The sequence below is a fragment of the Triturus cristatus genome, chromosome 12 (genome assembly GCF_964204655.1).
Source record: "Triturus cristatus chromosome 12, aTriCri1.1, whole genome shotgun sequence".
Classification (NCBI taxonomy): Eukaryota; Metazoa; Chordata; class Amphibia; order Caudata; family Salamandridae; genus Triturus; species Triturus cristatus.
Window position 1 is genome coordinate 217,506,857 of NC_140595.1, and position 21,062 is coordinate 217,527,918.

The 21,062-nt window shown below is 45.3% G+C and overlaps 22 non-coding genes across 22 annotated transcripts; all 22 read right to left on the bottom strand.

Moving 5' to 3' along the window:
• Nucleotides 1-394: 394 nt before the first annotated feature.
• On the bottom strand, nt 395-509 carry LOC146774026 (U5 spliceosomal RNA). The gene has a single exon (XR_014972592.1). It is a non-coding gene; the product is annotated as a U5 spliceosomal RNA (small nuclear RNA).
• An 852-nt stretch (nt 510-1,361) lies between these two features.
• LOC146774027 (U5 spliceosomal RNA) lies at nt 1,362-1,476 on the bottom strand. Its single transcript, XR_014972594.1, has one exon. It is a non-coding gene; the product is annotated as a U5 spliceosomal RNA (small nuclear RNA).
• Nucleotides 1,477-2,328: 852 nt separating this feature from the next.
• On the bottom strand, nt 2,329-2,443 carry LOC146774028 (U5 spliceosomal RNA). The gene has a single exon (XR_014972595.1). It is a non-coding gene; the product is annotated as a U5 spliceosomal RNA (small nuclear RNA).
• Nucleotides 2,444-3,331: 888 nt separating this feature from the next.
• Nucleotides 3,332-3,446, bottom strand: LOC146774029 (U5 spliceosomal RNA). Its single transcript, XR_014974732.1, has one exon. It is a non-coding gene; the product is annotated as a U5 spliceosomal RNA (small nuclear RNA).
• An 852-nt stretch (nt 3,447-4,298) lies between these two features.
• LOC146774030 (U5 spliceosomal RNA) lies at nt 4,299-4,413 on the bottom strand. Its single transcript, XR_014972596.1, has one exon. It is a non-coding gene; the product is annotated as a U5 spliceosomal RNA (small nuclear RNA).
• An 852-nt stretch (nt 4,414-5,265) lies between these two features.
• Nucleotides 5,266-5,380, bottom strand: LOC146774031 (U5 spliceosomal RNA). The gene has a single exon (XR_014972597.1). It is a non-coding gene; the product is annotated as a U5 spliceosomal RNA (small nuclear RNA).
• An 852-nt stretch (nt 5,381-6,232) lies between these two features.
• Nucleotides 6,233-6,347, bottom strand: LOC146774032 (U5 spliceosomal RNA). The gene has a single exon (XR_014972598.1). It is a non-coding gene; the product is annotated as a U5 spliceosomal RNA (small nuclear RNA).
• Nucleotides 6,348-7,200: 853 nt separating this feature from the next.
• LOC146774033 (U5 spliceosomal RNA) lies at nt 7,201-7,315 on the bottom strand. The gene has a single exon (XR_014972599.1). It is a non-coding gene; the product is annotated as a U5 spliceosomal RNA (small nuclear RNA).
• Nucleotides 7,316-8,167: 852 nt separating this feature from the next.
• On the bottom strand, nt 8,168-8,282 carry LOC146774034 (U5 spliceosomal RNA). The gene has a single exon (XR_014974004.1). It is a non-coding gene; the product is annotated as a U5 spliceosomal RNA (small nuclear RNA).
• Nucleotides 8,283-9,171: 889 nt separating this feature from the next.
• LOC146774035 (U5 spliceosomal RNA) lies at nt 9,172-9,286 on the bottom strand. Its single transcript, XR_014973824.1, has one exon. It is a non-coding gene; the product is annotated as a U5 spliceosomal RNA (small nuclear RNA).
• Nucleotides 9,287-10,138: 852 nt separating this feature from the next.
• On the bottom strand, nt 10,139-10,253 carry LOC146774036 (U5 spliceosomal RNA). Its single transcript, XR_014972600.1, has one exon. It is a non-coding gene; the product is annotated as a U5 spliceosomal RNA (small nuclear RNA).
• Nucleotides 10,254-11,105: 852 nt separating this feature from the next.
• On the bottom strand, nt 11,106-11,220 carry LOC146774037 (U5 spliceosomal RNA). The gene has a single exon (XR_014974165.1). It is a non-coding gene; the product is annotated as a U5 spliceosomal RNA (small nuclear RNA).
• An 853-nt stretch (nt 11,221-12,073) lies between these two features.
• Nucleotides 12,074-12,188, bottom strand: LOC146774038 (U5 spliceosomal RNA). The gene has a single exon (XR_014972601.1). It is a non-coding gene; the product is annotated as a U5 spliceosomal RNA (small nuclear RNA).
• Nucleotides 12,189-13,040: 852 nt separating this feature from the next.
• On the bottom strand, nt 13,041-13,155 carry LOC146774039 (U5 spliceosomal RNA). Its single transcript, XR_014974005.1, has one exon. It is a non-coding gene; the product is annotated as a U5 spliceosomal RNA (small nuclear RNA).
• An 852-nt stretch (nt 13,156-14,007) lies between these two features.
• Nucleotides 14,008-14,122, bottom strand: LOC146774040 (U5 spliceosomal RNA). The gene has a single exon (XR_014972602.1). It is a non-coding gene; the product is annotated as a U5 spliceosomal RNA (small nuclear RNA).
• Nucleotides 14,123-14,974: 852 nt separating this feature from the next.
• Nucleotides 14,975-15,089, bottom strand: LOC146774041 (U5 spliceosomal RNA). The gene has a single exon (XR_014972603.1). It is a non-coding gene; the product is annotated as a U5 spliceosomal RNA (small nuclear RNA).
• An 852-nt stretch (nt 15,090-15,941) lies between these two features.
• On the bottom strand, nt 15,942-16,056 carry LOC146774042 (U5 spliceosomal RNA). The gene has a single exon (XR_014972605.1). It is a non-coding gene; the product is annotated as a U5 spliceosomal RNA (small nuclear RNA).
• An 852-nt stretch (nt 16,057-16,908) lies between these two features.
• Nucleotides 16,909-17,023, bottom strand: LOC146774043 (U5 spliceosomal RNA). Its single transcript, XR_014972606.1, has one exon. It is a non-coding gene; the product is annotated as a U5 spliceosomal RNA (small nuclear RNA).
• An 888-nt stretch (nt 17,024-17,911) lies between these two features.
• On the bottom strand, nt 17,912-18,026 carry LOC146774044 (U5 spliceosomal RNA). The gene has a single exon (XR_014974733.1). It is a non-coding gene; the product is annotated as a U5 spliceosomal RNA (small nuclear RNA).
• An 852-nt stretch (nt 18,027-18,878) lies between these two features.
• On the bottom strand, nt 18,879-18,993 carry LOC146774045 (U5 spliceosomal RNA). Its single transcript, XR_014972607.1, has one exon. It is a non-coding gene; the product is annotated as a U5 spliceosomal RNA (small nuclear RNA).
• An 852-nt stretch (nt 18,994-19,845) lies between these two features.
• On the bottom strand, nt 19,846-19,960 carry LOC146774046 (U5 spliceosomal RNA). Its single transcript, XR_014972608.1, has one exon. It is a non-coding gene; the product is annotated as a U5 spliceosomal RNA (small nuclear RNA).
• Nucleotides 19,961-20,812: 852 nt separating this feature from the next.
• LOC146774047 (U5 spliceosomal RNA) lies at nt 20,813-20,927 on the bottom strand. Its single transcript, XR_014972609.1, has one exon. It is a non-coding gene; the product is annotated as a U5 spliceosomal RNA (small nuclear RNA).
• Between the last annotated feature and the right edge of the window lie 135 nt (nt 20,928-21,062).

Sequence of the window (21,062 nt, forward strand, 5' to 3'; positions counted from 1 at the left end):
AAGTCTACCTGAGAGGAAGCTGACTCAGGATTGGCGACCTCTCAGGGCACCTCTAACGGGCACAAATAACGGGCAAGCCCTATGAAAAGCACAGCATGAGTCTTGGTCCCACCTTTAAAAAGGAGGGTGACCTCTGGGATCTGGCAGCAGGATCTTTGGGAGATAAGAAAATATACTGCCTGCGATCGTGTAGTTTCAAGTCAGTCAAGAAAAGCAATCTCATGCACTGCACAAGCTCTTTCCCATGAGGCACCTCTCCTGCACTCTGTTTATGCAAATGAGCAAGCAGAGAGCTCAGGAATAAAACACCAAACTCATGTCCCCCAAAAAAGCAGCAGACAATTGCTGGATATTCCCCAACTTGTAATGCTTTTCTTTTAAACAAATGATAAACAGCCTCACCTGTGGCAAGGCTTAAAAAAATTGAATAAACTCTTAAATGTTCCTCTCCACGGAAATCTTTAGTAAAAGGCGAAAGATTTTTTCGTTTTGAAGAGAAACCAGAGTAAGTGACAATATAGCTCTCTAGGGTAAGTGGCGGCACATCAAAGACCCTGTCATTGCGAGGGTGAGGACCTGAAAGGTATTTTCAGGCTCTAAGAAAGAGGGCGAGAACCAGGCCGGTGGGCAAAACAGGCCAACATTTCAAAGTCTCTGCTCAAGGTACAAAAAGGTGGACTGTTCACATGTGTATGTCTGGGAATATGCAAATTTCTTTTGTACTCACCTCAGCTCATTAGGAGTTGTCGGGGCTGCTGGGGAAGGGGAACAGGAAATGTGAATCAGGCTTTTAGTTAAGTGGCACTGTAGGCCTTTTGTCCCCTAGCCATTTTACGCTTTCAACACGCTCTACACATAGCCATGCACCGTATGTGCCTTTTTCACACGTACTTTCATTAAACCTGAATATAGAAGGATATATCTGTCCAGGCTGGAGACACGTGAAACAAGTCTGACGTGCCCCTTCAAGTCTACTTGAGAGGAAGCGGACTCAGGATTGGCGACCTCTCAGGGCACCTCCAACGGGCACAAATAACGGGCAAGCCCTATGAAAAGCACAGCATGAGTCTTGGTCCCACCTTTAAAAAGGAGGGTGACCTCTGGGATCTGGCAGCAGGATCTTTGGGAGATAAGAAAATATACTGCCTGCGATCGTGTAGTTTCAAGTCAGTCAAGAAAAGCAATCTCATGCACTGCACAAGCTCTTTCCCATGAGGCACCTCTCCTGCACTCTGTTTATGCAAATGAGCAAGCAGAGAGCTCAGGAATAAAACACCAAACTCATGTCCCCCAAAAAAGCAGCAGACAATTGCTGGATATTCCCCAACTTCTAATGCTTTTCTTTTAAACAAATGATAAACAGCCTCACCTGTGGCAAGGCTTAAAAAAATTGAATAAACTCTTAAATGTTCCTCTCCACGGAAATCTTTAGTAAAAGGCGAAAGATTTTTTCGTTTTGAAGAGAAACCAGAGTAAGTGACAATATAGCTCTCTAGGGTAAGTGGCGGCACATCAAAGACCCTGTCATTGCGAGGGTGAGGACCTGAAAGGTATTTTCAGGCTCTAAGAAAGAGGGCGAGAACCAGGCCGGTGGGCAAAACAGGCCAACATTTCAAAGTCTCTGCTCAAGGTACAAAAAGGTGGACTGTTCACATGTGTATGTCTGGGAATATGCAAATTTCTTTTGTACTCACCTCAGCTCATTAGGAGTTGTCGGGGCTGCTGGGGAAGGGGAACAGGAAATGTGAATCAGGCTTTTAGTTAAGTGGCACTGTAGGCCTTTTGTCCCCTAGCCATTTTACGCTTTCAACACGCTCTACACATAGCCATGCACCGTATGTGCCTTTTTCACACGTACTTTCATTAAACCTGAATATAGAAGGATATATCTGTCTAGGCTGGAGACACGTGAAACAAGTCTGACGTGCCCCTTCAAGTCTACCTGAGAGGAAGCTGACTCAGGATTGGCGACCTCTCAGGGCACCTCGAACGGGCACAAATAACGGGCAAGCCCTATGAAAAGCACAGCATGAGTCTTGGTCCCACCTTTAAAAAGGAGGGTGACCTCTGGGATCTGGCAGCAGGATCTTTGGGAGATAAGAAAATATACTGCCTGCGATCGTGAAGTTTCAAGTCAGTCAAGAAAAGCAATCTCATGCACTGCACAAGCTCTTTCCCATGAGGCACCTCTCCTGCACTCTGTTTATGCAAATGAGCAAGCAGAGAGCTCAGAGATAAAACACCAAACTTATGTCCCCCAAAAAAGCAGCAGACAATTGCTGGATATTCCCCAACTTCTAATGCTTTTCTTTTAAACAAATGATAAACAGCCTCACCTGTGGCAAGGCTTAAAAAAATTGAATAAACTCTTAAATGTTCCTCTCCACGGAAATCTTTAGTAAAAGGCGAAAGATTTTTTCGTTTTGAAGAGAAACCAGAGTAAGTGACAATATAGCTCTCTAGGGTAAGTGGCGGCACATCAAAGACCCTGTCATTGCGAGGGTGAGGACCTGAAAGGTATTTTCAGGCTCTAAGAAAGAGGGCGAGAACCAGGCCGGTCGGCAAAACAGGCCAACATTTCAAAGTCTCTGCTCAAGGTACAAAAAGGTGGACTGTTCACATGTGTATGTCTGGGAATATGCAAATTTCTTTTGTACTCACCTCAGCTCATTAGGAGTTGTCGGGGCTGCTGGGGAAGGGGAACAGGAAATGTGAATCAGGCTTTTAGTTAAGTGGCACTGTAGGCCTTTTGTCCCCTAGCCATTTTACGCTTTCAACACCATCCCTCCAATCGATATGCTCAGAGCCACCACTGTGCTCTACACATAGCCATGCACCGTATGTGCCTTTTTCACACGTACTTTCATTAAACCTGAATATAGAAGGATATATCTGTCTAGGCTGGAGACACGTGAAACAAGTCTGACGTGCCCCTTCAAGTCTACCTGAGAGGAAGCGGACTCAGGATTGGCGACCTCTCAGGGCACCTCCAACGGGCACAAATAACGGGCAAGCCCTATGAAAAGCACAGCATGAGTCTTGGTCCCACCTTTAAAAAGGAGGGTGACCTCTGGGATCTGGCAGCAGGATCTTTGGGAGATAAGAAAATATACTGCCTGCGATCGTGTAGTTTCAAGTCAGTCAAGAAAAGCAATCTCATGCACTGCACAAGCTCTTTCCCATGAGGCACCTCTCCTGCACTCTGTTTATGCAAATGAGCAAGCAGAGAGCTCAGGAATAAAACACCAAACTCATGTCCCCCAAAAAAGCAGCAGACAATTGCTGGATATTCCCCAACTTCTAATGCTTTTCTTTTAAACAAATGATAAACAGCCTCACCTGTGTCAAGGCTTAAAAAAATTGAATAAACTCTTAAATGTTCCTCTCCATGGAAATCTTTAGTAAAAGGCGAAAGATATTTTCGTTTTGAAGAGAAACCAGAGTAAGTGACAATATAGCTCTCTAGGGTAAGTGGCGCCACATCAAAGACCCTGTCATTGCGAGGGTGAGGGCCTGAAAGGTATTTTCAGGCTCTAAGAAAGAGGGCGAGAACCAGGCCGGTGGGCAAAACAGGCCAACATTTCAAAGTCTCTGCTCAAGGTACAAAAAGGTGGACTGTTCACATGTGTATGTCTGGGAATATGCAAATTTCTTTTGTACTCACCTCAGCTCATTAGGAGTTGTCGGGGCTGCTGGGGAAGGGGAACAGGAAATGTGAATCAGGCTTTTAGTTAAGTGGCACTGTAGGCCTTTTGTCCCCTAGCCATTTTACGCTTTCAACACGCTCTACACATAGCCATGCACCGTATGTGCCTTTTTCACACGTACTTTCATTAAACCTGAATATAGAAGGATATATCTGTCTAGGCTGGAGACACGTGAAACAAGTCTGACGTGCCCCTTCAAGTCTACCTGAGAGGAAGCTGACTCAGGATTGGCGACCTCTCAGGGCACCTCTAACCGGCACAAATAACGGGCAAGCCCTATGAAAAGCACAGCATGAGTCTTGGTCCCACCTTTAAAAAGGAGGGTGACCTCTGGGATCTGGCAGCAGGATCTTTGGGAGATAAGAAAATATACTGCCTGCGATCGTGTAGTTTCAAGTCAGTCAAGAAAAGCAATCTCATGCACTGCACAAGCTCTTTCCCATGAGGCACCTCTCCTGCACTCTGTTTATGCAAATGAGCAAGCAGAGAGCTCAGGAATAAAACACCAAACTCATGTCCCCCAAAAAAGCAGCAGACAATTGCTGGATATTCCCCAACTTGTAATGCTTTTCTTTTAAACAAATGATAAACAGCCTCACCTGTGGCAAGGCTTAAAAAAATTGAATAAACTCTTAAATGTTCCTCTCCACGGAAATCTTTAGTAAAAGGCGAAAGATTTTTTCGTTTTGAAGAGAAACCAGAGTAAGTGACAATATAGCTCTCTAGGGTAAGTGGCGGCACATCAAAGACCCTGTCATTGCGAGGGTGAGGACCTGAAAGGTATTTTCAGGCTCTAAGAAAGAGGGCGAGAACCAGGCCGGTGGGCAAAACAGGCCAACATTTCAAAGTCTCTGCTCAAGGTACAAAAAGGTGGACTGTTCACATGTGTATGTCTGGGAATATGCAAATTTCTTTTGTACTCACCTCAGCTCATTAGGAGTTGTCGGGGCTGCTGGGGAAGGGGAACAGGAAATGTGAATCAGGCTTTTAGTTAAGTGGCACTGTAGGCCTTTTGTCCCCTAGCCATTTTACGCTTTCAACACGCTCTACACATAGCCATGCACCGTATGTGCCTTTTTCACACGTACTTTCATTAAACCTGAATATAGAAGGATATATCTGTCCAGGCTGGAGACACGTGAAACAAGTCTGACGTGCCCCTTCAAGTCTACTTGAGAGGAAGCGGACTCAGGATTGGCGACCTCTCAGGGCACCTCCAACGGGCACAAATAACGGGCAAGCCCTATGAAAAGCACAGCATGAGTCTTGGTCCCACCTTTAAAAAGGAGGGTGACCTCTGGGATCTGGCAGCAGGATCTTTGGGAGATAAGAAAATATACTGCCTGCGATCGTGTAGTTTCAAGTCAGTCAAGAAAAGCAATCTCATGCACTGCACAAGCTCTTTCCCATGAGGCACCTCTCCTGCACTCTGTTTATGCAAATGAGCAAGCAGAGAGCTCAGGAATAAAACACCAAACTCATGTCCCCCAAAAAAGCAGCAGACAATTGCTGGATATTCCCCAACTTGTAATGCTTTTCTTTTAAACAAATGATAAACAGCCTCACCTGTGGCAAGGCTTAAAAAAATTGAATAAACTCTTAAATGTTCCTCTCCACGGAAATCTTTAGTAAAAGGCGAAAGATTTTTTCGTTTTGAAGAGAAACCAGAGTAAGTGACAATATAGCTCTCTAGGGTAAGTGGCGGCACATCAAAGACCCTGTCATTGCGAGGGTGAGGACCTGAAAGGTATTTTCAGGCTCTAAGAAAGAGGGCGAGAACCAGGCCGGTGGGCAAAACAGGCCAACATTTCAAAGTCTCTGCTCAAGGTACAAAAAGGTGGACTGTTCACATGTGTATGTCTGGGAATATGCAAATTTCTTTTGTACTCACCTCAGCTCATTAGGAGTTGTCGGGGCTGCTGGGGAAGGGGAACAGGAAATGTGAATCAGGCTTTTAGTTAAGTGGCACTGTAGGCCTTTTGTCCCCTAGCCATTTTACGCTTTCAACACGCTCTACACATAGCCATGCACCGTATGTGCCTTTTTCACACGTACTTTCATTAAACCTGAATATAGAAGGATATATCTGTCTAGGCTGGAGACACGTGAAACAAGTCTGACGTGCCCCTTCAAGTCTACCTGAGAGGAAGCTGACTCAGGATTGGCGACCTCTCAGGGCACCTCTAACGGGCACAAATAACGGGCAAGCCCTATGAAAAGCACAGCATGAGTCTTGGTCCCACCTTTAAAAAGGAGGGTGACCTCTGGGATCTGGCAGCAGGATCTTTGGGAGATAAGAAAATATACTGCCTGCAATCGTGAAGCTTCAAGTCAGTCAAGAAAAGCAATCTCATGCACTGCACAAGCTCTTTCCCATGAGGCACCTCTCCTGCACTCTGTTTATGCAAATGAGCAAGCAGAGAGCTCAGGAATAAAACACCAAACTCATGTCCCCCAAAAAAGCAGCAGACAATTGCTGGATATTCCCCAACTTGTAATGCTTTTCTTTTAAACAAATGATAAACAGCCTCACCTGTGGCAAGGCTTAAAAAAATTGAATAAACTCTTAAATGTTCCTCTCCACGGAAATCTTTAGTAAAAGGCGAAAGATTTTTTCGTTTTGAAGAGAAACCAGAGTAAGTGACAATATAGCTCTCTAGGGTAAGTGGCGGCACATCAAAGACCCTGTCATTGCGAGGGTGAGGACCTGAAAGGTATTTTCAGGCTCTAAGAAAGAGGGCGAGAACCAGGCCGGTGGGCAAAACAGGCCAACATTTCAAAGTCTCTGCTCAAGGTACAAAAAGGTGGACTGTTCACATGTGTATGTCTGGGAATATGCAAATTTCTTTTGTACTCACCTCAGCTCATTAGGAGTTGTCGGGGCTGCTGGGGAAGGGGAACAGGAAATGTGAATCAGGCTTTTAGTTAAGTGGCACTGTAGGCCTTTTGTCCCCTAGCCATTTTACGCTTTCAACACGCTCTACACATAGCCATGCACCGTATGTGCCTTTTTCACACGTACTTTCATTAAACCTGAATATAGAAGGATATATCTGTCTAGGCTGGAGACACGTGAAACAAGTCTGACGTGCCCCTTCAAGTCTACCTGAGAGGAAGCTGACTCAGGATTGGTGACCTCTCAGGACACCTCTAAACGGACACAAATAACGGGCAAGCCCTATGAAAAGCACAGCATGAGTCTTGGTCCCACCTTTAAAAAGGAGGGTGACCTCTGGGATCTGGCAGCAGGATCTTTGGGAGATAAGAAAATATACTGCCTGCAATCGTGAAGTTTCAAGTCAGTCAAGAAAAGCAATCTCATGCACTGCACAAGCTCTTTCCCATGAGGCACCTCTCCTGCACTCTGTTTATGCAAATGAGCAAGCAGAGAGCTCAGGAATAAAACACCAAACTCATGTCCCCCAAAAAAGCAGCAGACAATTGCTGGATATTCCCCAACTTGTAATGCTTTTCTTTTAAACAAATGATAAACAGCCTCACCTGTGGCAAGGCTTAAAAAAATTGAATAAACTCTTAAATGTTCCTCTCCACGGAAATCTTTAGTAAAAGGCGAAAGATTTTTTCGTTTTGAAGAGAAACCAGAGTAAGTGACAATATAGCTCTCTAGGGTAAGTGGCGGCACATCAAAGACCCTGTCATTGCGAGGGTGAGGACCTGAAAGGTATTTTCAGGCTCTAAGAAAGAGGGCGAGAACCAGGCCGGTGGGCAAAACAGGCCAACATTTCAAAGTCTCTGCTCAAGGTACAAAAAGGTGGACTGTTCACATGTGTATGTCTGGGAATATGCAAATTTCTTTTGTACTCACCTCAGCTCATTAGGAGTTGTCGGGGCTGCTGGGGAAGGGGAACAGGAAATGTGAATCAGGCTTTTAGTTAAGTGGCACTGTAGGCCTTTTGTCCCCTAGCCATTTTACGCTTTCAACACGCTCTACACATAGCCATGCACCGTATGTGCCTTTTTCACACGTACTTTCATTAAACCTGAATATAGAAGGATATATCTGTCTAGGCTGGAGACACGTGAAACAAGTCTGACGTGCCCCTTCAAGTCTACCTGAGAGGAAGCTGACTCAGGATTGGCGACCTCTCAGGGCACCTCTAACCGGCACAAATAACGGGCAAGCCCTATGAAAAGCACAGCATGAGTCTTGGTCCCACCTTTAAAAAGGAGGGTGACCTCTGGGATCTGGCAGCAGGATCTTTGGGAGATAAGAAAATATACTGCCTGCGATCGTGTAGTTTCAAGTCAGTCAAGAAAAGCAATCTCATGCACTGCACAAGCTCTTTCCCATGAGGCACCTCTCCTGCACTCTGTTTATGCAAATGAGCAAGCAGAGAGCTCAGGAATAAAACACCAAACTCATGTCCCCCAAAAAAGCAGCAGACAATTGCTGGATATTCCCCAACTTCTAATGCATTTCTTTTAAACAAATGATAAACAGCCTCACCTGTGGCAAGGATTAAAAAAATTGAATAAACTCTTAAATGTTCCTCTCCACGGAAATCTTTAGTAAAAGGCGAAAGATTTTTTCGTTTTGAAGAGAAACCAGAGTAAGTGACAATATAGCTCTCTAGGGTAAGTGGCGGCACATCAAAGACCCTGTCATTGCGAGGGTGAGGACCTGAAAGGTATTTTCAGGCTCTAAGAAAGAGGGCGAGAACCAGGCCGGTCGGCAAAACAGGCCAACATTTCAAAGTCTCTGCTCAAGGTACAAAAAGGTGGACTGTTCACATGTGTATGTCTGGGAATATGCAAATTTCTTTTGTACTCACCTCAGCTCATTAGGAGTTGTCGGGGCTGCTGGGGAAGGGGAACAGGAAATGTGAATCAGGCTTTTAGTTAAGTGGCACTGTAGGCCTTTTGTCCCCTAGCCATTTTACGCTTTCAACACCATCCCTCCAATCGATATGCTCAGAGCCACCACTGTGCTCTACACATAGCCATGCACCGTATGTGCCTTTTTCACACGTACTTTCATTAAACCTGAATATAGAAGGATATATCTGTCTAGGCTGGAGACACGTGAAACAAGTCTGACGTGCCCCTTCAAGTCTACCTGAGAGGAAGCGGACTCAGGATTGGCGACCTCTCAGGGCACCTCTAACGGGCACAAATAACGGGCAAGCCCTATGAAAAGCACAGCATGAGTCTTGGTCCCACCTTTAAAAAGGAGGGTGACCTCTGGGATCTGGCAGCAGGATCTTTGGGAGATAAGAAAATATACTGCCTGCGATCGTGAAGTTTCAAGTCAGTCAAGAAAAGCAATCTCATGCACTGCACAAGCTCTTTCCCATGAGGCACCTCTCCTGCACTCTGTTTATGCAAATGAGCAAGCAGAGAGCTCAGGAATAAAACACCAAACTCATGTCCCCCAAAAAAAGCAGCAGACAATTGCTGGATATTCCCCAACTTGTAATGCTTTTCTTTTAAACAAATGATAAACAGCCTCACCTGTGGCAAGGCTTAAAAAAATTGAATAAACTCTTAAATGTTCCTCTCCACGGAAATCTTTAGTAAAAGGCGAAAGATTTTTTCGTTTTGAAGAGAAACCAGAATAAGTGACAATATAGCTCTCTAGGGTAAGTGGCGGCACATCAAAGACCCTGTCATTGCGAGGGTGAGGACCTGAAAGATATTTTCAGGCTCTAAGAAAGAGGGCGAGAACCAGGCCGGTGGGCAAAACAGGCCAACATTTCAAAGTCTCTGCTCAAGGTACAAAAAGGTGGACTGTTCACATGTGTATGTCTGGGAATATGCAAATTTCTTTTGTACTCACCTCAGCTCATTAGGAGTTGTCGGGGCTGCTGGGGAAGGGGAACAGGAAATGTGAATCAGGCTTTTAGTTAAGTGGCACTGTAGGCCTTTTGTCCCCTAGCCATTTTACGCTTTCAACACGCTCTACACATAGCCATGCACCGTATGTGCCTTTTTCACACGTACTTTCATTAAACCTGAATATAGAAGGATATATCTGTCTAGGCTGGAGACACGTGAAACAAGTCTGACGTGCCCCTTCAAGTCTACCTGAGAGGAAGCGGACTCAGGATTGGCGACCTCTCAGGGCACCTCCAACGGGCACAAATAACGGGCAAGCCCTATGAAAAGCACAGCATGAGTCTTGGTCCCACCTTTAAAAAGGAGGGTGACCTCTGGGATCTGGCAGCAGGATCTTTGGGAGATAAGAAAATATACTGCCTGCGATCGTGTAGTTTCAAGTCAGTCAAGAAAAGCAATCTCATGCACTGCACAAGCTCTTTCCCATGAGGCACCTCTCCTGCACTCTGTTTATGCAAATGAGCAAGCAGAGAGCTCAGGAATAAAACACCAAACTCATGTCCCCCAAAAAAGCAGCAGACAATTGCTGGATATTCCCCAACTTCTAATGCTTTTCTTTTAAACAAATGATAAACAGCCTCACCTGTGGCAAGGCTTAAAAAAATTGAATAAACTCTTAAATGTTCCTCTCCACGGAAATCTTTAGTAAAAGGCGAAAGATTTTTTCGTTTTGAAGAGAAACCAGAGTAAGTGACAATATAGCTCTCTAGGGTAAGTGGCGGCACATCAAAGACCCTGTCATCGCGAGGGTGAGGACCTGAAAGGTATTTTCAGGCTCTAAGAAAGAGGGCGAGAACCAGGCCGGTGGGCAAAACAGGCCAACATTTCAAAGTCTCTGCTCAAGGTACAAAAAGGTGGACTGTTCACATGTGTATGTCTGGGAATATGCAAATTTCTTTTGTACTCACCTCAGCTCATTAGGAGTTGTCGGGGCTGCTGGGGAAGGGGAACAGGAAATGTGAATCAGGCTTTTAGTTAAGTGGCACTGTAGGCCTTTTGTCCCCTAGCCATTTTACGCTTTCAACACGCTCTACACATAGCCATGCACCGTATGTGCCTTTTTCACACGTACTTTTATTAAACCTGAATATAGAAGGATATATCTGTCTAGGCTGGAGACACGTGAAACAAGTCTGACGTGCCCCTTCAAGTCTACCTGAGAGGAAGCTGACTCAGGATTGGCGACCTCTCAGGGCACCTCTAACGGGCACAAATAACGGGCAAGCCCTATGAAAAGCACAGCATGAGTCTTGGTCCCACCTTTAAAAAGGAGGGTGACCTCTGGGATCTGGCAGCAGGATCTTTGGGAGATAAGAAAATATACTGCCTGCGATCGTGTAGTTTCAAGTCAGTCAAGAAAAGCAATCTCATGCACTGCACAAGCTCTTTCCCATGAGGCACCTCTCCTGCACTCTGTTTATGCAAATGAGCAAGCAGAGAGCTCAGGAATAAAACACCAAACTCATGTCCCCCAAAAAAGCAGCAGACAATTGCTGGATATTCCCCAACTTCTAATGCTTTTCTTTTAAACAAATGATAAACAGCCTCACCTGTGGCAAGGCTTAAAAAAATTGAATAAACTCTTAAATGTTCCTCTCCACGGAAATCTTTAGTAAAAGGCGAAAGATATTTTCGTTTTGAAGAGAAACCAGAGTAAGTGACAATATAGCTCTCTAGGGTAAGTGGCGCCACATCAAAGACCCTGTCATTGCGAGGGTGAGGACCTGAAAGGTATTTTCAGGCTCTAAGAAAGAGGGCGAGAACCAGGCCGGTGGGCAAAACAGGCCAACATTTCAAAGTCTCTGCTCAAGGTACAAAAAGGTGGACTGTTCACATGTGTATGTCTGGGAATATGCAAATTTCTTTTGTACTCACCTCAGCTCATTAGGAGTTGTCGGGGCTGCTGGGGAAGGGGAACAGGAAATGTGAATCAGGCTTTTAGTTAAGTGGCACTGTAGGCCTTTTGTCCCCTAGCCATTTTACGCTTTCAACACGCTCTACACATAGCCATGCACCGTATGTGCCTTTTTCACACGTACTTTCATTAAACCTGAATATAGAAGGATATATCTGTCTAGGCTGGAGACACGTGAAACAAGTCTGACGTGCCCCTTCAAGTCTACCTGAGAGGAAGCTGACTCAGGATTGGCGACCTCTCAGGGCACCTCTAAACGGACACAAATAACGGGCAAGCCCTATGAAAAGCACAGCATGAGTCTTGGTCCCACCTTTAAAAAGGAGGGTGACCTCTGGGATCTGGCAGCAGGATCTTTGGGAGATAAGAAAATATACTGCCTGCGATCGTGAAGTTTCAAGTCAGTCAAGAAAAGCAATCTCATGCACTGCACAAGCTCTTTCCCATGAGGCACCTCTCCTGCACTCTGTTTATGCAAATGAGCAAGCAGAGAGCTCAGGAATAAAACACCAAACTCATGTCCCCCAAAAAAGCAGCAGACAATTGCTGGATATTCCCCAACTTGTAATGCTTTTCTTTTAAACAAATGATAAACAGCCTCACCTGTGGCAAGGCTTAAAAAAATTGAATAAACTCTTAAATGTTCCTCTCCACGGAAATCTTTAGTAAAAGGCGAAAGATTTTTTCGTTTTGAAGAGAAACCAGAGTAAGTGACAATATAGCTCTCTAGGGTAAGTGGCGGCACATCAAAGACCCTGTCATTGCGAGGGTGAGGACCTGAAAGGTATTTTCAGGCTCTAAGAAAGAGGGCGAGAACCAGGCCGGTGGGCAAAACAGGCCAACATTTCAAAGTCTCTGCTCAAGGTACAAAAAGGTGGACTGTTCACATGTGTATGTCTGGGAATATGCAAATTTCTTTTGTACTCACCTCAGCTCATTAGGAGTTGTCGGGGCTGCTGGGGAAGGGGAACAGGAAATGTGAATCAGGCTTTTAGTTAAGTGGCACTGTAGGCCTTTTGTCCCCTAGCCATTTTACGCTTTCAACACGCTCTACACATAGCCATGCACCGTATGTGCCTTTTTCACACGTACTTTCATTAAACCTGAATATAGAAGCATATATCTGTCTAGGCTGGAGACACGTGAAACAAGTCTGACGTGCCCCTTCAAGTCTACCTGAGAGGAAGCTGACTCAGGATTGGCGACCTCTCAGGGCACCTCTTACGGGCACAAATAACGGGCAAGCCCTATGAAAAGCACAGCATGAGTCTTGGTCCCACCTTTAAAAAGGAGGGTGACCTCTGGGATCTGGCAGCAGGATCTTTGGGAGATAAGAAAATATACTGCCTGCGATCGTGTAGTTTCAAGTCAGTCAAGAAAAGCAATCTCATGCACTGCACAAGCTCTTTCCCATGAGGCACCTCTCCTGCACTCTGTTTATGCAAATGAGCAAGCAGAGAGCTCAGGAATAAAACACCAAACTCATGTCCCCCAAACAAGCAGCAGACAATTGCTGGATATTCCCCAACTTCTAATGCTTTTCTTTTAAACAAATGATAAACAGCCTCACCTGTGGCAAGGATTAAAAAAATTGAATAAACTCTTAAATGTTCCTCTCCACGGAAATCTTTAGTAAAAGGCGAAAGATTTTTTCGTTTTGAAGAGAAACCAGAGTAAGCGACAATATAGCTCTCTAGGGTAAGTGGCGGCACATCAAAGACCCTGTCATTGCGAGGGTGAGGACCTGAAAGGTATTTTCAGGCTCTAAGAAAGAGGGCGAGAACCAGGCCGGTGGGCAAAACAGGCCAACATTTCAAAGTCTCTGCTCAAGGTACAAAAAGGTGGACTGTTCACATGTGTATGTCTGGGAATATGCAAATTTCTTTTGTACTCACCTCAGCTCATTAGGAGTTGTCGGGGCTGCTGGGGAAGGGGAACAGGAAATGTGAATCAGGCTTTTAGTTAAGTGGCACTGTAGGCCTTTTGTCCCCTAGCCATTTTACGCTTTCAACACACTCTACACATAGCCATGCACCGTATGTGCCTTTTTCACACGTACTTTCATTAAACCTGAATATAGAAGGATATATCTGTCTAGGCTGGAGACACGTGAAACAAGTCTGACGTGCCCCTTCAAGTCTACCTGAGAGGAAGCTGACTCAGGATTGGCGACCTCTCAGGGCACCTCTAACCGGCACAAATAACGGGCAAGCCCTATGAAAAGCACAGCATGAGTCTTGGTCCCACCTTTAAAAAGGAGGGTGACCTCTGGGATCTGGCAGCAGGATCTTTGGGAGATAAGAAAATATACTGCCTGCGATCGTGTAGTTTCAAGTCAGTCAAGAAAAGCAATCTCATGCACTGCACAAGCTCTTTCCCATGAGGCACCTCTCCTGCACTCTGTTTATGCAAATGAGCAAGCAGAGAGCTCAGGAATAAAACACCAAACTCATGTCCCCCAAAAAAGCAGCAGACAATTGCTGGATATTCCCCAACTTCTAATGCATTTCTTTTAAACAAATGATAAACAGCCTCACCTGTGGCAAGGCTTAAAAAAATTGAATAAACTCTTAAATGTTCCTCTCCACGGAAATCTTTAGTAAAAGGCGAAAGATTTTTTCGTTTTGAAGAGAAACCAGAGTAAGTGACAATATAGCTCTCTAGGGTAAGTGGCGGCACATCAAAGACCCTGTCATTGCGAGGGTGAGGACCTGAAAGGTATTTTCAGGCTCTAAGAAAGAGGGCGAGAACCAGGCCGGTCGGCAAAACAGGCCAACATTTCAAAGTCTCTGCTCAAGGTACAAAAAGGTGGACTGTTCACATGTGTATGTCTGGGAATATGCAAATTTCTTTTGTACTCACCTCAGCTCATTAGGAGTTGTCGGGGCTGCTGGGGAAGGGGAACAGGAAATGTGAATCAGGCTTTTAGTTAAGTGGCACTGTAGGCCTTTTGTCCCCTAGCCATTTTACGCTTTCAACACGCTCTACACATAGCCATGCACCGTATGTGCCTTTTTCACACGTACTTTCATTAAACCTGAATATAGAAGGATATATCTGTCTAGGCTGGAGACACGTGAAACAAGTCTGACGTGCCCCTTCAAGTCTACCTGAGAGGAAGCTGACTCAGGATTGGCGACCTCTCAGGGCACCTCTAACGGGCACAAATAACGGGCAAGCCCTATGAAAAGCACAGCATGAGTCTTGGTCCCACCTTTAAAAAGGAGGGTGACCTCTGGGATCTGGCAGCAGGATCTTTGGGAGATAAGAAAATATACTGCCTGCGATCGTGTAGTTTCAAGTCAGTCAAGAAAAGCAATCTCATGCACTGCACAAGCTCTTTCCCATGAGGCACCTCTCCTGCACTCTGTTTATGCAAATGAGCAAGCAGAGAGCTCAGGAATAAAACACCAAACTCATGTCCCCCAAAAAAGCAGCAGACAATTGCTGGATATTCCCCAACTTGTAATGCTTTTCTTTTAAACAAATGATAAACAGCCTCACCTGTGGCAAGGCTTAAAAAAATTGAATAAACTCTTAAATGTTCCTCTCCACGGAAATCTTTAGTAAAAGGCGAAAGATTTTTTCGTTTTGAAGAGAAACCAGAGTAAGTGACAATATAGCTCTCTAGGGTAAGTGGCGGCACATCAAAGACCCTGTCATTGCGAGGGTGAGGACCTGAAAGGTATTTTCAGGCTCTAAGAAAGAGGGCGAGAACCAGGCCGGTGGGCAAAACAGGCCAACATTTCAAAGTCTCTGCTCAAGGTACAAAAAGGTGGACTGTTCACATGTGTATGTCTGGGAATATGCAAATTTCTTTTGTACTCACCTCAGCTCATTAGGAGTTGTCGGGGCTGCTGGGGAAGGGGAACAGGAAATGTGAATCAGGCTTTTAGTTAAGTGGCACTGTAGGCCTTTTGTCCCCTAGCCATTTTACGCTTTCAACACGCTCTACACATAGCCATGCACCGTATGTGCCTTTTTCACACGTACTTTCATTAAACCTGAATATAGAAGGATATATCTGTCCAGGCTGGAGACACGTGAAACAAGTCTGACGTGCCCCTTCAAGTCTACTTGAGAGGAAGCGGACTCAGGATTGGCGACCTCTCAGGGCACCTCCAACGGGCACAAATAACGGGCAAGCCCTATGAAAAGCACAGCATGAGTCTTGGTCCCACCTTTAAAAAGGAGGGTGACCTCTGGGATCTGGCAGCAGGATCTTTGGGAGATAAGAAAATATACTGCCTGCGATCGTGTAGTTTCAAGTCAGTCAAGAAAAGCAATCTCATGCACTGCACAAGCTCTTTCCCATGAGGCACCTCTCCTGCACTCTGTTTATGCAAATGAGCAAGCAGAGAGCTCAGGAATAAAACACCAAACTCATGTCCCCCAAAAAAGCAGCAGACAATTGCTGGATATTCCCCAACTTCTAATGCTTTTCTTTTAAACAAATGATAAACAGCCTCACCTGTGGCAAGGCTTAAAAAAATTGAATAAACTCTTAAATGTTCCTCTCCACGGAAATCTTTAGTAAAAGGCGAAAGATTTTTTCGTTTTGAAGAGAAACCAGAGTAAGTGACAATATAGCTCTCTAGGGTAAGTGGCGGCACATCAAAGACCCTGTCATTGCGAGGGTGAGGACCTGAAAGGTATTTTCAGGCTCTAAGAAAGAGGGCGAGAACCAGGCCGGTGGGCAAAACAGGCCAACATTTCAAAGTCTCTGCTCAAGGTACAAAAAGGTGGACTGTTCACATGTGTATGTCTGGGAATATGCAAATTTCTTTTGTACTCACCTCAGCTCATTAGGAGTTGTCGGGGCTGCTGGGGAAGGGGAACAGGAAATGTGAATCAGGCTTTTAGTTAAGTGGCACTGTAGGCCTTTTGTCCCCTAGCCATTTTACGCTTTCAACACGCTCTACACATAGCCATGCACCGTATGTGCCTTTTTCACACGTACTTTCATTAAACCTGAATATAGAAGGATATATCTGTCTAGGCTGGAGACACGTGAAACAAGTCTGACGTGCCCCTTCAAGTCTACCTGAGAGGAAGCTGACTCAGGATTGGCGACCTCTCAGGGCACCTCGAACGGGCACAAATAACGGGCAAGCCCTATGAAAAGCACAGCATGAGTCTTGGTCCCACCTTTAAAAAGGAGGGTGACCTCTGGGATCTGGCAGCAGGATCTTTGGGAGATAAGAAAATATACTGCCTGCGATCGTGAAGTTTCAAGTCAGTCAAGAAAAGCAATCTCATGCACTGCACAAGCTCTTTCCCATGAGGCACCTCTCCTGCACTCTGTTTATGCAAATGAGCAAGCAGAGAGCTCAGAGATAAAACACCAAACTTATGTCCCCCAAAAAAGCAGCAGACAATTGCTGGATATTCCCCAACTTCTAATGCTTTTCTTTTAAACAAATGATAAACAGCCTCACCTGTGGCAAGGCTTAAAAAAATTGAATAAACTCTTAAATGTTCCTCTCCACGGAAATCTTTAGTAAAAGGCGAAAGATTTTTTCGTTTTGAAGAGAAACCAGAGTAAGTGACAATATAGCTCTCTAGGGTAAGTGGCGGCACATCAAAGACCCTGTCATTGCGAGGGTGAGGACCTGAAAGGTATTTTCAGGCTCTAAGAAAGAGGGCGAGAACCAGGCCGGTCGGCAAAACAGGCCAACATTTCAAAGTCTCTGCTCAAGGTACAAAAAGGTGGACTGTTCACATGTGTATGTCTGGGAATATGCAAATTTCTTTTGTACTCACCTCAGCTCATTAGGAGTTGTCGGGGCTGCTGGGGAAGGGGAACAGGAAATGTGAATCAGGCTTTTAGTTAAGTGGCACTGTAGGCCTTTTGTCCCCTAGCCATTTTACGCTTTCAACACCATCCCTCCAATCGATATGCTCAGAGCCACCACTGTGCTCTACACATAGCCATGCACCGTATGTGCCTTTTTCACACGTACTTTCATTAAACCTGAATATAGAAGGATATATCTGTCTAGGCTGGAGACACGTGAAACAAGTCTGACGTGCCCCTTCAAGTCTACCTGAGAGGAAGCGGACTCAGGATTGGCGACCTCTCAGGGCACCTCCAACGGGCACAAATAACGGGCAAGCCCTATGAAAAGCACAGCATGAGTCTTGGTCCCACCTTTAAAAAGGAGGGTGACCTCTGGGATCTGGCAGCAGGATCTTTGGGAGATAAGAAAATATACTGCCTGCGATCGTGTAGTTTCAAGTCAGTCAAGAAAAGCAATCTCATGCACTGCACAAGCTCTTTCCCATGAGGCACCTCTCCTGCACTCTGTTTATGCAAATGAGCAAGCAGAGAGCTCAGGAATAAAACACCAAACTCATGTCCCCCAAAAAAGCAGCAGACAATTGCTGGATATTCCCCAACTTCTAATGCTTTTCTTTTAAACAAATGATAAACAGCCTCACCTGTGTCAAGGCTTAAAAAAATTGAATAAACTCTTAAATGTTCCTCTCCATGGAAATCTTTAGTAAAAGGCGAAAGATATTTTCGTTTTGAAGAGAAACCAGAGTAAGTGACAATATAGCTCTCTAGGGTAAGTGGCGCCACATCAAAGACCCTGTCATTGCGAGGGTGAGGGCCTGAAAGGTATTTTCAGGCTCTAAGAAAGAGGGCGAGAACCAGGCCGGTGGGCAAAACAGGCCAACATTTCAAAGTCTCTGCTCAAGGTACAAAAAGGTGGACTGTTCACATGTGTATGTCTGGGAATATGCAAATTTCTTTTGTACTCACCTCAGCTCATTAGGAGTTGTCGGGGCTGCTGGGGAAGGGGAACAGGAAATGTGAATCAGGCTTTTAGTTAAGTGGCACTGTAGGCCTTTTGTCCCCTAGCCATTTTACGCTTTCAACACGCTCTACACATAGCCATGCACCGTATGTGCCTTTTTCACACGTACTTTCATTAAACCTGAATATAGAAGGATATATCTGTCTAGGCTGGAGACACGTGAAACAAGTCTGACGTGCCCCTTCAAGTCTACCTGAGAGGAAGCTGACTCAGGATTGGCGACCTCTCAGGGCACCTCTAACCGGCACAAATAACGGGCAAGCCCTATGAAAAGCACAGCATGAGTCTTGGTCCCACCTTTAAAAAGGAGGGTGACCTCTGGGATCTGGCAGCAGGATCTTTGGGAGATAAGAAAATATACTGCCTGCGATCGTGTAGTTTCAAGTCAGTCAAGAAAAGCAATCTCATGCACTGCACAAGCTCTTTCCCATGAGGCACCTCTCCTGCACTCTGTTTATGCAAATGAGCAAGCAGAGAGCTCAGGAATAAAACACCAAACTCATGTCCCCCAAAAAAGCAGCAGACAATTGCTGGATATTCCCCAACTTCTAATGCTTTTCTTTTAAACAAATGATAAACAGCCTCACCTGTGGCAAGGCTTAAAAAAATTGAATAAACTCTTAAATGTTCCTCTCCACGGAAATCTTTAGTAAAAGGCGAAAGATTTTTTCGTTTTGAAGAGAAACCAGAGTAAGTGACAATATAGCTCTCTAGGGTAAGTGGCGGCACATCAAAGACCCTGTCATTGCGAGGGTGAGGACCTGAAAGGTATTTTCAGGCTCTAAGAAAGAGGGCGAGAACCAGGCCGGTGGGCAAAACAGGCCAACATTTCAAAGTCTCTGCTCAAGGTACAAAAAGGTGGACTGTTCACATGTGTATGTCTGGGAATATGCAAATTTCTTTTGTACTCACCTCAGCTCATTAGGAGTTGTCGGGGCTGCTGGGGAAGGGGAACAGGAAATGTGAATCAGGCTTTTAGTTAAGTGGCACTGTAGGCCTTTTGTCCCCTAGCCATTTTACGCTTTCAACACGCTCTACACATAGCCATGCACCGTATGTGCCTTTTTCACACGTACTTTCATTAAACCTGAATATAGAAGGATATATCTGTCTAGGCTGGAGACACGTGAAACAAGTCTGACGTGCCCCTTCAAGTCTACCTGAGAGGAAGCTGACTCAGGATTGGCGACCTCTCAGGGCACCTCTAACGGGCACAAATAACGGGCAAGCCCTATGAAAAGCACAGCATGAGTCTTGGTCCCACCTTTAAAAAGGAGGGTGACCTCTGGGATCTGGCAGCAGGATCTTTGGGAGATAAGAAAATATACTGCCTGCGATCGTGTAGTTTCAAGTCAGTCAAGAAAAGCAATCTCATGCACTGCACAAGCTCTTTCCCATGAGGCACCTCTCCTGCACTCTGTTTATGCAAATGAGCAAGCAGAGAGCTCAGGAATAAAACACCAAACTCATGTCCCCCAAAAAAGCAGCAGACAATTGCTGGATATTCCCCAACTTGTAATGCTTTTCTTTTAAACAAATGATAAACAGCCTCACCTGTGGCAAGGCTTAAAAAAATTGAATAAACTCTTAAATGTTCCTCTCCACGGAAATCTTTAGTAAAAGGCGAAAGATTTTTTCGTTTTGAAGAGAAACCAGAGTAAGTGACAATATAGCTCTCTAGGGTAAGTGGCGGCACATCAAAGACCCTGTCATTGCGAGGGTGAGGACCTGAAAGGTATTTTCAGGCTCTAAGAAAGAGGGCGAGAACCAGGCCGGTGGGCAAAACAGGCCAACATTTCAAAGTCTCTGCTCAAGGTACAAAAAGGTGGACTGTTCACATGTGTATGTCTGGGAATATGCAAATTTCTTTTGTACTCACCTCAGCTCATTAGGAGTTGTCGGGGCTGCTGGGGAAGGGGAACAGGAAATGTGAATCAGGCTTTTAGTTAAGTGGCACTGTAGGCCTTTTGTCCCCTAGCCATTTTACGCTTTCAACACGCTCTACACATAGCCATGCACCGTATGTGCCTTTTTCACACGTACTTTCATTAAACCTGAATATAGAAGGATATATCTGTCCAGGCTGGAGACACGTGAAACAAGTCTGACGTGCCCCTTCAAGTCTACTTGAGAGGAAGCGGACTCAGGATTGGCGACCTCTCAGGGCACCTCCAACGGGCACAAATAACGGGCAAGCCCTATGAAAAGCACAGCATGAGTCTTGGTCCCACCTTTAAAAAGGAGGGTGACCTCTGGGATCTGGCAGCAGGATCTTTGGGAGATAAGAAAATATACTGCCTGCGATCGTGTAGTTTCAAGTCAGTCAAGAAAAGCAATCTCATGCACTGCACAAGCTCTTTCCCATGAGGCACCTCTCCTGCACTCTGTTTATGCAAATGAGCAAGCAGAGAGCTCAGGAATAAAACACCAAACTCATGTCCCCCAAAAAAGCAGCAGACAATTGCTGGATATTCCCCAACTTGTAATGCTTTTCTTTTAAACAAATGATAAACAGCCTCACCTGTGGCAAGGCTTAAAAAAATTGAATAAACTCTTAAATGTTCCTCTCCACGGAAATCTTTAGTAAAAGGCGAAAGATTTTTTCGTTTTGAAGAGAAACCAGAGTAAGTGACAATATAGCTCTCTAGGGTAAGTGGCGGCACATCAAAGACCCTGTCATTGCGAGGGTGAGGACCTGAAAGGTATTTTCAGGCTCTAAGAAAGAGGGCGAGAACCAGGCCGGTGGGCAAAACAGGCCAACAT